Genomic DNA, 15590 nt, shown 5'->3' on the forward strand with positions numbered 1-15590 from the left:
ATTTTTCCGGTTATTTTTGTCATTAAAATTCATCCTATTATGCTTTGGTCCATTATCTAATATTTTATTTGGTTTGCCGTTTTTAGAAGAATGCCGTTTTGTGCATCAGTTATTAAATTCAAACTCAATATTATTGGGTACCTCATGTTACCAATCTACTACATATTTTAGCTGTTTTTTATGTATTTAGTTCTGTGTACACTAAAAACTCGACCAATACTGAACCGTCGCTTCTGAAACTTTTGACACATTAAGTTTAAGTACTGCAAATGTTGTTGAAGGTTTGTTTGATCACTATTTTTTGATAAAATTATCTAAATTTTACAATTTAAACTCAGTTTTACTAACACTAACAAAACAAGCATGTAAACAAACGTCAAGGTGTATCCAACATAGTTACCCTAAGGTTTATACATCACGGGGAAATTCATGAAATTTCATACATTTAAATTTGCCGTTATTGTAACTAATAAATTAATTCAAACTTTCAAGTAAAGAGTAAAACCATAATTCTTTTCTCAATCCCTTCGTCACCGAGCAACGCCGTGGCGTCAAGCTAGTATAATAATATAATATAAAATTTTTATAACAAAAATAATGCTTGTTAAAATCGTACGATTACCCTTTAGTTCTGGGAAACTGAAATAAGAAACAGGTGAATGTGATTTCATCGCACTCAAGAGCATGTTTATATACATGTTTATATTGTTATTACATGTTTTATTTTCCTTATTACGAGCTTAAAATGAACGAACCAACTAACCTTAACACATTATTCTACCCAAACCACACCAACTTGTTGCGTTTCAGAGTCTGGAAGAATGCAGAGCTATAAATTTCCCCCTTTATTCCTCCTACCCATCGGGACCGAGAGAAGAACTCACCACGACATGCTCTGTAAGATCTTGCTTGTGGGAATGCTTATTTGTTCTGGTAAAAAATCTTTATTGAATAGTCTAAAATATGCACAGCTCGCCCCGATCGTGTCACCCAATCGGAAGCACTGTACCAAAAACGTCGTCGCATTTGTTCGGCTCATACTGTCCTCCCAGCTGACGAGGAAAATAAATTTCCCTGTTCAATTGTGTATGAAACTATGTTCCCTTATAATACATGTTTCACATTACATCTTCGGAAATTAAATGTTTTAGCAAAAATTTTACATGTTTTATTTTCCGTATTACGAGCGAAAAATGAACGAACCAACTAACCTTAATACATTATTCTACCCAAAGCACACCAACTTGTTGCGTTTCATAGTCTGCAAAAATGCAGAGCTATAAATTTATCCCTCCTACCCATCGGGGCCGAGAGAAGAACTCACCACGACATGCTCTGTAAAATCTATTTGTTCCGGTAAAAAAAAAACGAAAGCTTTATTGAATAGTCTAAAATATGCACAGCTCGCCCCGATCGTGTCATCCAATCGGAAGGACGGTACCAAAAACATCGTCGCATTTGTTCGGCTCATACTGCCCTCCCAGCTGACGGGGACAATAAATTTCCCGGTTCAATTGTGTATGAAACTATGCAAGTGCGGACGTAGACAACGTCTTGGGGTTGAAGAAACGAGTCCCAGAACATAACCACGGCCGGTCGCATTTTGAGGCGGGATTGCACCAAGCAGCTGCAATGCTACGTCACTCGAGGAAAAATAAAAAAAGAAGGTATCTTAGGGGAAAGGATTTATGGTTCCGTATCATTAGGGCCTCGCCGTAAAGCCAAGGTCTTCAAGCGCCCGTAGGACAGGCTCGCACCAGTTACCATGGGATTGCATTGGGGAAAAGTGAACTGGATCGATTTTGGTACGTCGTACTAGTACATAGGATATTTGCTTCAGAGATGAGCTAGCCAGGCTCTTTACCGGTCGTTGCTCAGTCTTCTGTGCACATACCGTATCTCCATCGAATTGCATGAAAAGCTCGTAGCTTCTACGTATTCCTAGAAGCTACAGCATTTTTCCAGTAGCCCTTCGATGGTGTGAAGACGATTCACCGATCTTTTACCGGATTCTTTTTTAAGCTCATGAGCGGTAGCGCATATAATGGAGCGTTGCTTTTGGCCAAAGTGCACAGGCCCGGGTGCCATTTATCCCGGTTTTATATTTCATGATGTGTAAAAAGAATTTCGTTTTTACAACGTTTTTTGTAAAACAAGAGGAAACAAAAAATCAAATACGTCGAAGATGTGAGCGTGTGTGCTATCCTTTTTTGCCGCAACGTTCTCGATTTCAAAGGCGAACGACATACATTCCATTTCGACATGCTTAGCGACTCAATTTTGTGACTTCAATGAATTCGACGATCGTAATGGATTCTATTGCAAAAATTGAATCGTGGAACATTCGATTCCAACAATACAGTTTGCAATGTTGCAGTGGTGGGAAATTATAAATCGAAATCAATACATGGAACGCATGGAAATAAGAGCAACAAATAATTTATGTTGACCAATTAATAGAAGACACGGTTTTAAGAAGTTAATTATTCTATTCAATTTCCCATCTGCACAAAAATTTCTAGCATAACAAAGAACTGGTCTCCAGAATTTGTTACACGTGTAGTTCTTGAAAGGTTCTAAATTATACGTAAAAATACACCAAAGCACGATACTTTCTGAGCAGAACTTCTTTCCTCCGTTTGGTGTCTGGCGTTTTTGTTTTACCGTTCACAACCGTGTGCACAACGGTGAACGGATATCACTTACCTGTACAGAGGCATTCCAGCGCTGTCTCGAAGCCACAGGACCGATATATTGATTTTATACGAGATATTGATTTTATCTCGGTTCGGCACTAGAAGCTGGCAGTAGAGTGTTGCCTGATGGTCCTCGATTGCTTCAACGTACGCGGTCTTGACTGCAACCTTTGGGTGATGGGTTGAACCATGCGCCGTTGCCAAGGACAGCAAGTTTTCGTTGCATTGAAGTGGAAAAAAGAGATGGAAAGAGAAAAGATAAAGTATCGCTCAAAGCTTTGATATAACGCGATATAAAGCCAGAAAGCGTAGCATAAGCTTGATGATCTGATTTCAAAGCACTCGAAGGGTTAAAACATCGAACAACCAATTTGTGTTTTGCTCGTAAACGAAAACCAATGAAAATGTATAAAGATAGCTGTAGCAAGCGATCTTACTGATAAAGAAAAAAAATACGAAATTTTGCGCCGAGGTCACGTCGGTACCGCTAGCAAGCGGTTGGCCAATCGAATAAAACGCAACAATCGTTAATAGTCTAATTTTCTGCTACATTTGCCGCCACGAACTACACGATCATTCGATTCCAAACATAAAAACGAGCAAGAAAAGAGGGGAGATGAATCGTTAAAGGGCGAGAAAGAATAAACTGCTTGGCCAGTGGTTTCAAAAAGTGCTTCCGAACATTCTTCAACGTTTCCCAATTTTTGTATCCAACGTTTCCAACGAATGTTCCATTGGTGGGAAAGAAAACAATTTTTTTTACTGTTTGGGTTTTTGCTGAAACATATCCTTCGCCACCCATGGCGAATGCAAAAACGGATATGGATGATAAAAATAAAATTTTATAGTTCGCTATAAAACATTGCCACGCACCGCTGATCATAAGAGTCTTCATACAGAGCGTATGTTTAGCAATGTGCTGAAAAGTATAGACTGAAGGAGGCGCACCAGTGGAACGGAGGGCTGAATGTAAAGCACCCACGCGTATTGGAGGAAAACAAAAACACACGCTCAAGCACTTTGCACATGGTTAGTGTAGGGGAAGACGCCGAAAGGTGCAGGGGGTAACGCTTTGACGACCAAATTCGAAATGGTCCTTTCAGATTTTCTTTAGTCCTTCGGTTACTGTTATTGCAGACGATTTTCCCGACGCGCTGTCTCCGGACATGCCCGGCAGGAAAGCGAAGTGTTTTTGAAGGACGTAGGCAAAATATGCCCACATGGTCCGGAAGGGAGAAATACTGAGGGAGAGGGATTGACTTCAGCTGTAATCTGTCCGTCTTGACACGGTCGTCAAGTATTTTTCTCGAGATCTCTTTTATGCTTCGATCGAACCGAATGGGCGGTTCCCGGGAATGGCCGAGGAGAGAGAAGAAAATATAGAAATATCAGTGTGCTCTTTGGGGAGAGGTGATTTCGTGCCGCTTTGGTGTTGGACAGCATCGTTTACGCTTTGTTTGTTACTGCCTCGGAAGGGCCACTAGGCGGCGTCCCTTTGGGAAAGGATCCAGGGGAGGTGTTGGAGCATGGTTTTTCAATTTAATGGACTCGTTCTCGGGAGAGCCACTGATTGCGTGTTCTTTATTTATGACCGGAGCTGGTATTAAATTTTATTTGACATGGCATTTAAAGCAGTGGAATGCGCGATGCAGAGATCATCCCGGTCCGAATGCTTTTAGCGGCCGTTTAGCGGACAAATGTGGCATTAAAACACCCTCGATCGTTTCTGTGGATTATTTACTTTAGCAAAAAAAGAAGAGATAGATCGTTCGATGGGATGAAGATGTATTTAATGGTTTTGTTTATCCCTTGTGTGGAAAATATTTCGGTTTAGTTGTCACTAAACATTGTTTTCGTTGCTACACATCACAGTTTTTTCACTAATTGATTTCGTATTTTTTGTATAAATAGTTCAATTAAATTAATCAGATAATTTTCTTTGCACTAAAGTGCATCCCCCAAAGGAGCTTTTCGATGCCGTCAGCACAAACGAAAGCGGAAAAAAGTTTGCCCCAATTGTTCGTTTAATTTGTATGCTGTCCGATGGAAAGGCAAATTCCTTTTCATTATGCAAGACAAAGAGAAGACTTTTTCTAACGACGACGGTCGGTTGGCGGTGTTAACCGTATTGAATATAATTTAGTTTTTCCACTTCAGGTTTTATCCTCCACTTTCATCCTCCAGCCTTAACTCGGCAAGGGAGAGATAAAATAAAGGACCCGGCCTTGGAACTGCACTGGTAGGATTCAATTTTTCTCGCTGCAATTAGCCGTTGGCAGCTTCGAATTTGTGCAACCTTTCGTAAAAGTCTTCCCGAGTTATCCGAGGTCTGGAGTGGGTGGGATCGTTCAGACAAAAAACGCACCCGTACAATTTTGGTGAGTCGCCTTCAAAACGATCAGCACGAAAGATGGTGCTTATCGGTTCTTGCGCAGACCGTTGCTAACCGAGGTCCAAAATTTGGACAAAGCAACTCGAGACAGCACTTGTCCGGAGGCTAAAAACAACTACAGCCAGTCCGGCCAATGTGCAGAAGAGCGGGCGAAAGAAAATAACGAAAAATATGTCCCACAAATTGAAACGCGTTAAGCTCGAAGTCAAAGTTTGGTCGGCTTGGAATCAGTCATTTCCGTTCTTTCCAGTGTGGTGACTGCACTCGGCTTAAGGCTAGATAATGGTGAAAATATAATTTGTCTTCGTTAGTGAAAAACAGGTTGATGAAAACGAGGGTACTGCCTCTCTTTACGTAACGATAGGAAATTGCTCTTCATCACTACCAAACGGTTTTATTTCCACTCAGCAGAACACACCTAAGTGCTAAAGGAGTTCTGTTAATTATTTCGAGCAACAAAGTGATTCCGAATGATATGAAACTATTACCTTACTATTACCCTTTTATGTTGGGCGCTTGATTGGTTCTCATGTTTAAGATTTCGGTACGGTGGAGTATGTTTTATGCTCCTGCATAATAGTTGTGTGGATTTCTTATTGCAGTACCGAATGAGAAGTTTACAATTAGCTATCATGCTAATGAATAATTAAGTTTTGCTCATGTATGAACCTTAATTGGTCTATTAAAAAATTTCTTCGATTTTCTTCTATGTAATATTTTGGAACACATCAGATGTTTGTCTGTTACTCTAGAGAAAAATAAAATGTTATAGCTTCAATCGCACACATGTAGCATAATTTCAGTGCACAAAAAAAATCTTGCTAACGCTACACTCACACATATGTGGATCAACACGCAATCCAATCATCAAGGCGCCTGATAAAACTCCGTACCGTTTTTGCACAGAGGAACAGTTTAATTAAATATAATCATACTGGTGCTAGGTTTGATGTGTTTGATGTTTTACTTTGCGCATTCCTTTGAAATGCGGTCACATACCGGCTACGTCCGCTACGGAAGAAAGTAAATTGGAGAAGTCCCTTGAGACGACGGTGGTAAAGTTTAAGGGAAAGGTTTTTGATTAAAATCAGTTACCCATGGAAGGAAAATATTTGGGAACACTTGCTGGAAATTTGTCTGTGCGATGGATGAGGTATCTGAGGATCGTTTGAAGCGGAGCTTTACCGAAACAACCAGAATTATCTACCTGTACCAGCATCAACACAGTTGCAAAGGTTTTATGTTACTTTCTATAAAAAGTCTTATGGCATACGTTAGGCGAGTGATGGTGGATGATAATCTTCTTCAAATCCATTTGCTTGCCAACATTCTTCATAGGATTAACCTTTCCACAAAGCTGTTCCATATGTGTCTGAACAAAGCACACTTAGGAAAGGGAAATAAATTTCATCGCAAGTATAATCTGGTCCTTGAGTATCATTTTTTTTCTGAATCGCGATGTCTAATGCTGCTTCTTTTCCTCCCGACAGACGTGAGTTTCGTTCCATCATTGGGTTTAATGTTGATGGAATTTCCACCAATAAAAAAGAAAGAATCTTGGCTGTTGCACACACCCGTACAGATGCGACGCGAAAACCATTTTCCAGTTAAAAAAGTGAGTCGAAACAGAAGACGACCAGGCAATCAAGTGTGACAACCAAAGATGAAGCTTCCTGGAGAACCTAATCATAGGGTCGGTGGCGAAAAGGTAAGCCCTAGGAAAACGGTTGTGTAACCCAATCAACACTCTGCTGGAAAGCGTTTGAAGTGCAGAACAGCAAGCATATAAATCCAGTTTCTGATTGCTTTTATCTCCGTCCCACGCTTCCTTGTGCTTATACTCTTCCTTCCAGTAGTCTACCTTCTACCACAACCGAAGCTCCACAACAAAAACAGTCATTATAAAAATGAGCAACGATGTAATTGCAGAGTTCCGCTGTTTTCCTTTCGGCAAGGACGAGGGATATGAGTGTGCAGCGACGCTCGTGAAAGCTGCCAGTAAAACGATTTTCTTCTCAATGGGTAAAAGAGTGGAAACCACATTGCACAACAGGCAATGAAGGAACGAAGCCATAGACGTCACCCTAACGACCAACGACAATGGCGTGGAATAAGCCACCAAACAAGTCTCGCAAGTGCCCGACGAGTGGTGTGTAATGTGTTGCGGGAGGGGGTTTATTAGACTTCAAAAGTTCTTTACCGTTGCCACTAATTCTTATGAAAACATATTTCTCGTTTACAACTCATTTCCCGGGACAACCCCCACGGTCGGGAAGTCGCTGTCATAACAATTTTTGGGCTTCATGTTTTTCCCGCCAAGAAGAAATAGAAGCCACGCGTAACGTATTTGGTAATGTTTTCCATGGTTTGGAAGAATCTCGTTTTCCGCGAAAGTAAGCGATGATTTGAGGCGCAGGAAGAAGTCGGCGTACGACCGATGCATTGTTGTCGTTTGAAGTTGATGTTTCATGTGAGTCAAAATATCTGATTAACAGCAGTTTAGGGTTTTGCGTTTCGTTTTTGTTTTCATTTCATTTTGTTTACAATTGATTGCCCTTAAGCTATTCTAAACAAAACTTAAAATTAACTGAACGAGCTAAGAAATTTAAGAGTGAGAATCTGGGAACCGGATTGGGAGATTGAAGTGTTATAATTCAACAGACCGCTAACAGGATTGAAGGACGACGGTGATCGTAGTAGCGTTTTCTAACATGTCTCTCGGTTTAATTCTAGCGATATAGGTGTCACGATTGAACAAGTCTTTCGTATATTGAGTTTTCAGTAGATGGTGATGAAAATAGCTCGAACAAGAAAGGAATTGAAATATGCAGTTCGCCTCATGCGATAGAATATTTTATTTGTCTAAGATTGCACATACGCTTTCTAAGACTTTTGCAATAAAACTATCGATCGATTGAATCACAATTCAATCAAGCTTCGCATTGAAGCGAGATAAGAAAGTCTTTCTCCATCATCCGGCTGACGGATGTTGCAGTATGAAATTTGATAAACCGCGTCCTAGTGTGTTCCCGGTTAGCCTGATAAAATTTTCTCTTCCAATCGGCATACTTTCATCGCCGTCTCATCGCCATAGCACCATTGTCACCGCCGATTGCATTCCCAATGGCCAGGATTCCATTTTCGTACTATACGAAATTTGCTTATCGAAAAGCGATAATATGTCTGCTGCGGCTCGAAGCGACGGTTTGAAAACTTCGTTCTGCTTCCTTTGATTTCGTGAGTGCATTTGGCACTTGAGTTTGATTGAAGTTTTGCACATGAGAGCGCACCATTTTGCATAAACGCTCCATCGTATCTCGTATTTCGTCTCATATCGTTTAAAAGCAAGCGTGCTGTAGTTTCTCTGTGCTGTCGGTCAGGCACGATCGTTATAATAAAATATTTATAGGGAGTATAAAATCAAGATGATACTTCTCTCCGACGTTCACCGATCGAGAGGATTGGTGAGAGGCGAGCTAGAGCTGTGTAATCTTAGCTCACGGCTTAAAGGGTTCCGCCTCGATCCATAAATTATAGGACCGATATTTACCAGCATGCAGCCTTGGTGTGCTACCAGTGGCACGATGTGGCAATATTATTTTACGATCGCCACCCTTTTCGCCGACAAAAACCTTCGAAAAGACTGACGTTTGTCGACGGAAAAAGGGTTTGCTCGTGATGCCTGCTTCTCGGTATCACATCACGTGCGAGATTATCGTCTTCAACCAGGATACAGGGAATGTTTTCGAATCAGTTAAAATCGAACCATGTGTGTTTGAAAGTTTTCATGGAAGCCTTTTCTGAGCGTGAACATTAATTATGATTCGATCAGGTTTTATACATTACCCAATGCTCCTTTGAGAAAGTTTTTCATGCAAGACGAAGCAGAAGGAGTAATTGTTTTATAATCCACCAGACGCCTCCACTGCTCATAGAGTAGCATAAGGTTTTCTTTTAAATAATTTTATGTTTGTAGTGTAAGATTAAATGACGAAATTTCTTTGATTTAAAAATGAATATTGATCATTCTCATACTAGAGATCTTAGCTCCACAATCAATTTACAAACCTTAACGGTAAATGTAGAGCCAGCCAAAGGCTGCTTTAGTTCCAACGAGGTTTGAATTCAACTTTTTTTTAGATTATTTGCAATGTAGTTTGCCACTTTGCAGAGCGTCAAAATGTTGAGGGTTTTTTTTCGGTTTTATGTATGCTAATTGGGGGTCCGCGACAGCCGAGCGGTAGCGCCGGTTAGAAAATCGGCCCATTAGCGCCGGGGCTCACCACGTCGACGGCGTGGATTCGAATCCCAACCGAGACCGGACCCACCCCTGTACGAGAGGACTGACTGCCCACGTAAAACAGGGAAACAAGTCTGGTAAGCCCTTAACGGGCAGGCATGACCAAGAGGTTGTTACGCCAAGAAGAAGAAGTTTTTTTTTAAATTTACAATTTATCATCTTCACGTTGGAAAGTAGAAATGCTTCCCGTAACACAGTGGCGAAAAAGGCCAAACGGCTCAAAGCCTACATAAACCATTATTACTACTACTTTCGGTAATAATTCCGTCACCGAGGTGGGTGTAAAAGCAGATAAAGAAAATTATCTAGAGCGACCGCCATAGTTATCTTGTTGTGTTTACGGAAACGGAAATATTGTCATCTCCCTAATGACTTTTATAAATTCTCAATCACACAGCAAAGTTTTCCTTCTCATCGCGAGGATGCTACCGAGCTGGTCCAATAAGCAAAAGAGGCGTTTGCAGCTGCAGATGTATCCTAACATACCTCGCCGGCCTATTAATGGTAATTGTTGCCGGTGCTCGGTCATGTTTGATTCCATCCTGTCGTTTCAGTGTGCATTGCATCCCGACCGAGTGGTGGCTGGCGATTTTAGCTAACTGGAATCGTACCCAGCGAAAGAACAGAGAATCGGAGCTTGCTTTCGAGTTTGGGAAAACGAGGAGGCAGAGAAACGCCGACGATACAACGCATATCAAATTGGGCACTGCCATTTCCCGGCTGTTAACAACCACACATTTCACTCGAACACACTTCTGGAATGCCCTCCTTCCTACTTACTCGCAGCATGAACAGCATATTCATTCAGCATCGCTGATAGGCAAATTTACTTTTCATTTTATTTGTTTAACAGAAATACCGACGCCCGTTTTTCCACCGACACCGAGGAGAGTGACGTAAGAAAACCGACCGGCTTGAAGCTTGTAAAATGGTACATACGCATTTGCGCTCCAAATAACAACCTAACCAACCGGCCAGCTTCCGATAACGAATTTTTTGATTGCATACTATCTACTTGGTTTCTTCTGCTTACCTTCAGCTGTCCTCGTTCATTATCTTCGTTGTGTTCGATTGCTTGCTCCATCCGTCTTTGTTTGGATGCAGTTCTACTCGTTTTATTAGCAATTCAAATCCACCGCCCTCCAGGTTTGGTGGATCGGGTTTTCCTACTTTTCAATTTAACATTCCCGACACGACATGCGTTCGTTCGGAGAATGTTCCAGTTTGTTTGCTGACTGTCCTCGGTGGAGCCCAATTTTTCAGCTATGCTTCCGTCTCCGACTCCACCGCTTCCTACGGTTTGACGGCGATTTTCTTCAACCAACCAACCAAATTGTCTGCTCCTTCTGCTGTTGTTTTGGGTATTTTAGCGTGTTTTTCGAAGCGTCGCGCCAAACCAGCTCCTCCACCACCGTTGCTTCGGTCGGTTGTGTTCACGGGCTTGATGAATATTTCATCGCACACCAATTCTGCCGGGGGCTGCTCGTTTTCCGCGAACTGCAAAGAGCAAATGTAAAAATTGTACCCACATTAATTTTGTTAACGGACTCTGTGTGCTAGCTCGCGTGTGTGTGTGTGACGAACAGATACTAGGAGGCAACAAAAGTTCAAAAAATCCTTGGAGCCGCTCGTTTGGAGCCCAAACCCTCCAAATTGTGGGAAAACTTAATTACGCTACAACAATATTGTGCTTCCATGGAAGTGAAAATACTTTTGCACCGTCCAGTTTCTAACGTAACGCAGTTTTTGTGGTGGTTGATAAGATAAGCATAGAAAAGTGAATCTAATTGTTTTGTTTCATTGAGTTTTTCTCTTTACACTTTGCCTTTTTCTATAGATTCTTACCGAGCTTATAGGGGCAATTGTAATTAAAATGTTCTATTTTTATGTTTAAATTAAATGTTTTGCTACAATGTATGTTTGTTTTACCCGACGTCTATGTTATTATATCGTTTGCAACAGAATATATAACCTTCATGACTTTCTTGCAATAATGAAAATGAAATAGTAATCCCATCGATTCAACGCTGTTTCATTTCTAAACCCTCCTGCGCCTTCGGATTGGAGCTTAGATGAGACATAAAAGTATTCTTTGGTAAGAGAATATTTAACTGTAAAGAAGTAATGTCCTAGCACCCATACACCATACGGATCTTTTTTATCGTTTCGTGTGGACTGAAGTGGCATGCACCAACATTTTCATCACCTTCCCGGCTCCCTTCCCTCTTCAAACAGATTAGGAGTGTGCCAAAGGCTAATGGAGAGGAAAATGGATTGCCAACTTGCACCGTACGTTCGCCTCACGAAACCCGCTTATCTCGAGCGCCTTTTTCTTTCGAAAAAGCCATTTTCCAATAAAGCCGCCCGAGCTTATCTTTCTAACGAGAAAGATTTAAAATAAAAAGAAAAAAAAACACTGCAAAAGTGCGAGCTTGAGGAACCGAGCATCGAAATCGAGTTCCATCGTTCCCTGATTTGGGATGAATTAGTAATTGAAGCGCAAGCAAACGGGAAAATGATTACCATTGCAAAGGGGCTGGAGGAAAATCCTGCTTCTCGTGAATTCACAATCGTTGAAGGTGTTGAGCGTAGATTTAGTTTAAATCGAATAAGATGGGAGGAACTGAAAGAGGCTTTCGACAGGAAAGTGTACCCCACAGTGGTTGTGGGTGGACGGAAAAGCCGTGGGAGCTCACACAACCACACACACACACACTAACAAGATCAGCCTCCTTCAATCCTTCTTCCCACTGGTTAAACAAGTTAAGAGTGAATGATAATACTTTCGCCTCCACTCCATTCCTCCCAGCACCATACACATAAGTACGTAACACAGGGAAACCTCAATAACCTTTGTTGTTCTTGCCCCCTCCTCTTCCACAGGAACGACCGCGCGTATGAATATGCTAATGTAATCAGCGGCAAACATTAACGCGTTAATGGGGGCCCCGAGTTTCGGCCGTTCCTACTGTGGAAAATTATAAGCGATTAATCGAACCGGCAGAATTTTCCCGTACGCACGACCCCCAAGACATTTCCACCGGAAGCGGTACGATTTATGGGTTCTCGTCTAAAGCGTCTAAAGCAAGCAAAGCCGAGTTTATTCTTCCTGATAAATAGGTGAGTCGTAAATCCGGGATGGTGGGACGTGTGTGTGCCTGTGTGTGCGTTTGAAAATTTATCAAGTGTAGATTTCGTTTTCTTAACTCTTCAATCGATCCCCCTGGAAGTGAAGGAAGCCAGAATCAGAAGCGTTATATTTTCGTAAAATGTGTGCCATTTCACTCCGCCTCCTATTTTCCACTTTTGTCCCTAAACAAACGTTGTAATTTCCCCTTCTAATGATTATTCTTCTGCTTAAGCGAACTGCTATAAAACAGCGAAACCGGCGCAAATGTTGACTTCATCCACTTTCGCGTAATCAATATTGCTTTTATTGTATTATTATATTCGCCTATGTGCCTTTTTCCTTTGACGCAGGCACAGGGTTTTCATTCGGTCGTAAGGATGTTGAACCATTGTCCCTCACCGAGACGAAACCTGGGCAACCTGACATGGCTTCAATTTTTATATTATTCATTTTGTGTTGTCTCGTTTAAGATCGTTGGGCGGTAAACAGGGCAAAAAAGGAACAAGAAATAGAGACCGCCTTAGCCGGCGAAAGATCGTACCTCACCTTATCGGAAGGATCCTTATTTCCCACGGTTATTATTTTGAGTTACTCCAACTCGGCCGGATGGAAAGAAGTTGTTTAAGAAAAGGAAGACAGGAAAATGCACGAACAAGTACTTCAACTTACTTGCGGCAGGATCTCAACCGACGCTCTGATGTGTGTGGGTGTTTGTGTGCATGATAGCGTGTTTTTGTTATCCTTGAGTAGACGGCGTTGTTTTTCCATCGCATTTGCGGCTCACGGGTTGTTACATTACTTAATGTTTTATCCGTCCCACCGCCCCTTCCCTGTACTTATCGTTCCGCTAGGTTTTCTCATTTTTGTGACATTAGGGGAACTGAATACAGCAATCACCGATCCGGCTTGGATACTAAGTGCCAGTCCGTTCGAAAGATAAACAGCATGTTATACGAGAAAGCATGTCGGAAAATATTTATACACAGTCAAAAAGGAGAGACTCCCAAAGAGAGAAAGCTTGTACTCCGAAGCTTGAAAATGCCGCCGGCAACCCGAACCGTTGCAAACTCGAGGGGTGAGAAGTTTCTTGGAGTCCTAAGATATAACAGACCTATCTTTCACCGGCGCCCTTGAGGGTACATATTTCTCGCCACGAGCGGGGAAGGGAAAAGGAGAACGAAAGAATGAACTGTAACAAGATAATTGTGTGCTGTTTTGGGTTTAGTGGAAAGTATTGGAAGGGGTGGGAGATGGTTATGTCTTGTCAAAGGTGGAAAAATGAGGAAGCGCAAAGAAATACTTCATTGCCGTAGGAAAGGTATGTTTTCAAGTGACGTTCGGTCTGAGTGCGCATGCAACGAATCGCTGATATGGCCTTGGCTTTCTCCCTATCTAGTTACCCTCCGCATGTTCTTCCCCACAGATATCGCGAGGACTATCCCAACCCAAGGGCAAATAAAACTGAAAAGAAACATAGCAATCGGGTTTCAATAAAGAGCGCAAAACAAATTCTCTTCCAAAGTAAAGGAAAAGCATTGGGGCACAATGTTTCCGAAGGTTTGCCATTCCCATAGCTGGGAATGATGCATCAAAAAGGAATATTGTCAAGCAAATGTGAAAAAAGTGAAATGTGGAAAAGTATCATCCAGAACTAACTGAAACGTCTCTATCTTCAGAAATGAAAGATGATAGCAAACAGGGCAGGAGAGAAAAGTAAGCGACTGCAGCTAAGGGTTGGTAAACGGTATTGTCCTTCTGGATGTATGTTGGTTCCCTTTTTCGTTTTATCCCGTCCTTTCCATACAAAAATCGAACGTCACCTCTTCTCGTTTCTCTTTCTGATGGAATGTCTAACGTTGGGCAAGTGGAAACAGAAACGATGATCCAATGTTGATCAATTTCTCTTTATTTCATGCCGAAGAATTGTCATTTCTTCGAGGATCCATTACCCGGAGCAAATTATTGAATAACATTCGATATCGTTGGGATGATTGAATCGAAACTGGTTTCTTGTTTTGATTTATTTGCGCTACTTTCTGGGTTCCCGAGACAAACTTTAAAGGTTCTCCAATGTACCCATTACAATCAATAACTCTAGAACCTAACGCGCGGGCGATAAAATCTATTTTCCACCCAATCGGGTGGATGACGGAAAATGGAATACTTTCCATCCGGCCGAGGCCAAGCAAATGTATGTTTCAAAGTTAAGAAACTGGTTGATGATATTGAAGCGTTTAATTGACGCTTAGTTGAATAGAATAAAAAATTGAAATTCAAATAAGAATTCTTTGGAAATAAGAATTATTTTATCACTATTGTTAGGGAGGCAAATGAAGACATTGAAAATTTTAAACTAGAACGTTGAATATTAACCCTTGAAAAAAATTCTTGCTCAAGACGACAACTGGCATGAGTATAAAGTAATTGATTGCATGAAGAAGTCATGCTCCATACACAAACCAATACCAATCATGTTATTCTCGAGTTATTGCATTTTACTCTGTAACCTAAGTACTTAAGGTGATGTTACTGTAAGCGAAATTGAAGACTACCTTAAGCGGTTCGACCTTCTAGATCTGCACGTCAATAAAACGGTTCTCATTGCACCCTATGCACTTTCAATGTATTATGCGGCATTCAATGTATTATGCACCTTATTCCGTACTTCAACCACCCAATGAATGGGCGAGTTTTCTATAGGTTTTCCTACTTGTTTTACCACCCGAGGTTGACCGTGGCGTGGGAAGAGGTACCCACGGTGTGTACCGTATCGTGAGGATATATTCATACGATGTAGATTTTTGTAATCACGCCTACCTACAATAGTTTGTCTTTGCCGAAGATAACGAACCTGGTGGAAACCGGAAAGTGGTGGAAGAGGTGACCGTTGCGATGAAGCTTTCAGTATACCAGAAGTGACACTGTAGAGAACTTCGAGGTTTGCGGTCGAGTGAAACCGTAAAGCGGCTGGGCTTCATACGTGTAAGGAGTAAAGGTTTTCTTATGCTCGAAAGGGCACACCAGCGCTGCTTTTGCTTGTCGGTTTTCCGAATTTTCCTGCTCTTGTTCGCA

This window comes from Anopheles ziemanni, chromosome 2, assembly GCF_943734765.1.
Source record: "Anopheles ziemanni chromosome 2, idAnoZiCoDA_A2_x.2, whole genome shotgun sequence".
In the NCBI taxonomy this organism is placed as follows: Eukaryota; Metazoa; Arthropoda; class Insecta; order Diptera; family Culicidae; genus Anopheles; species Anopheles ziemanni.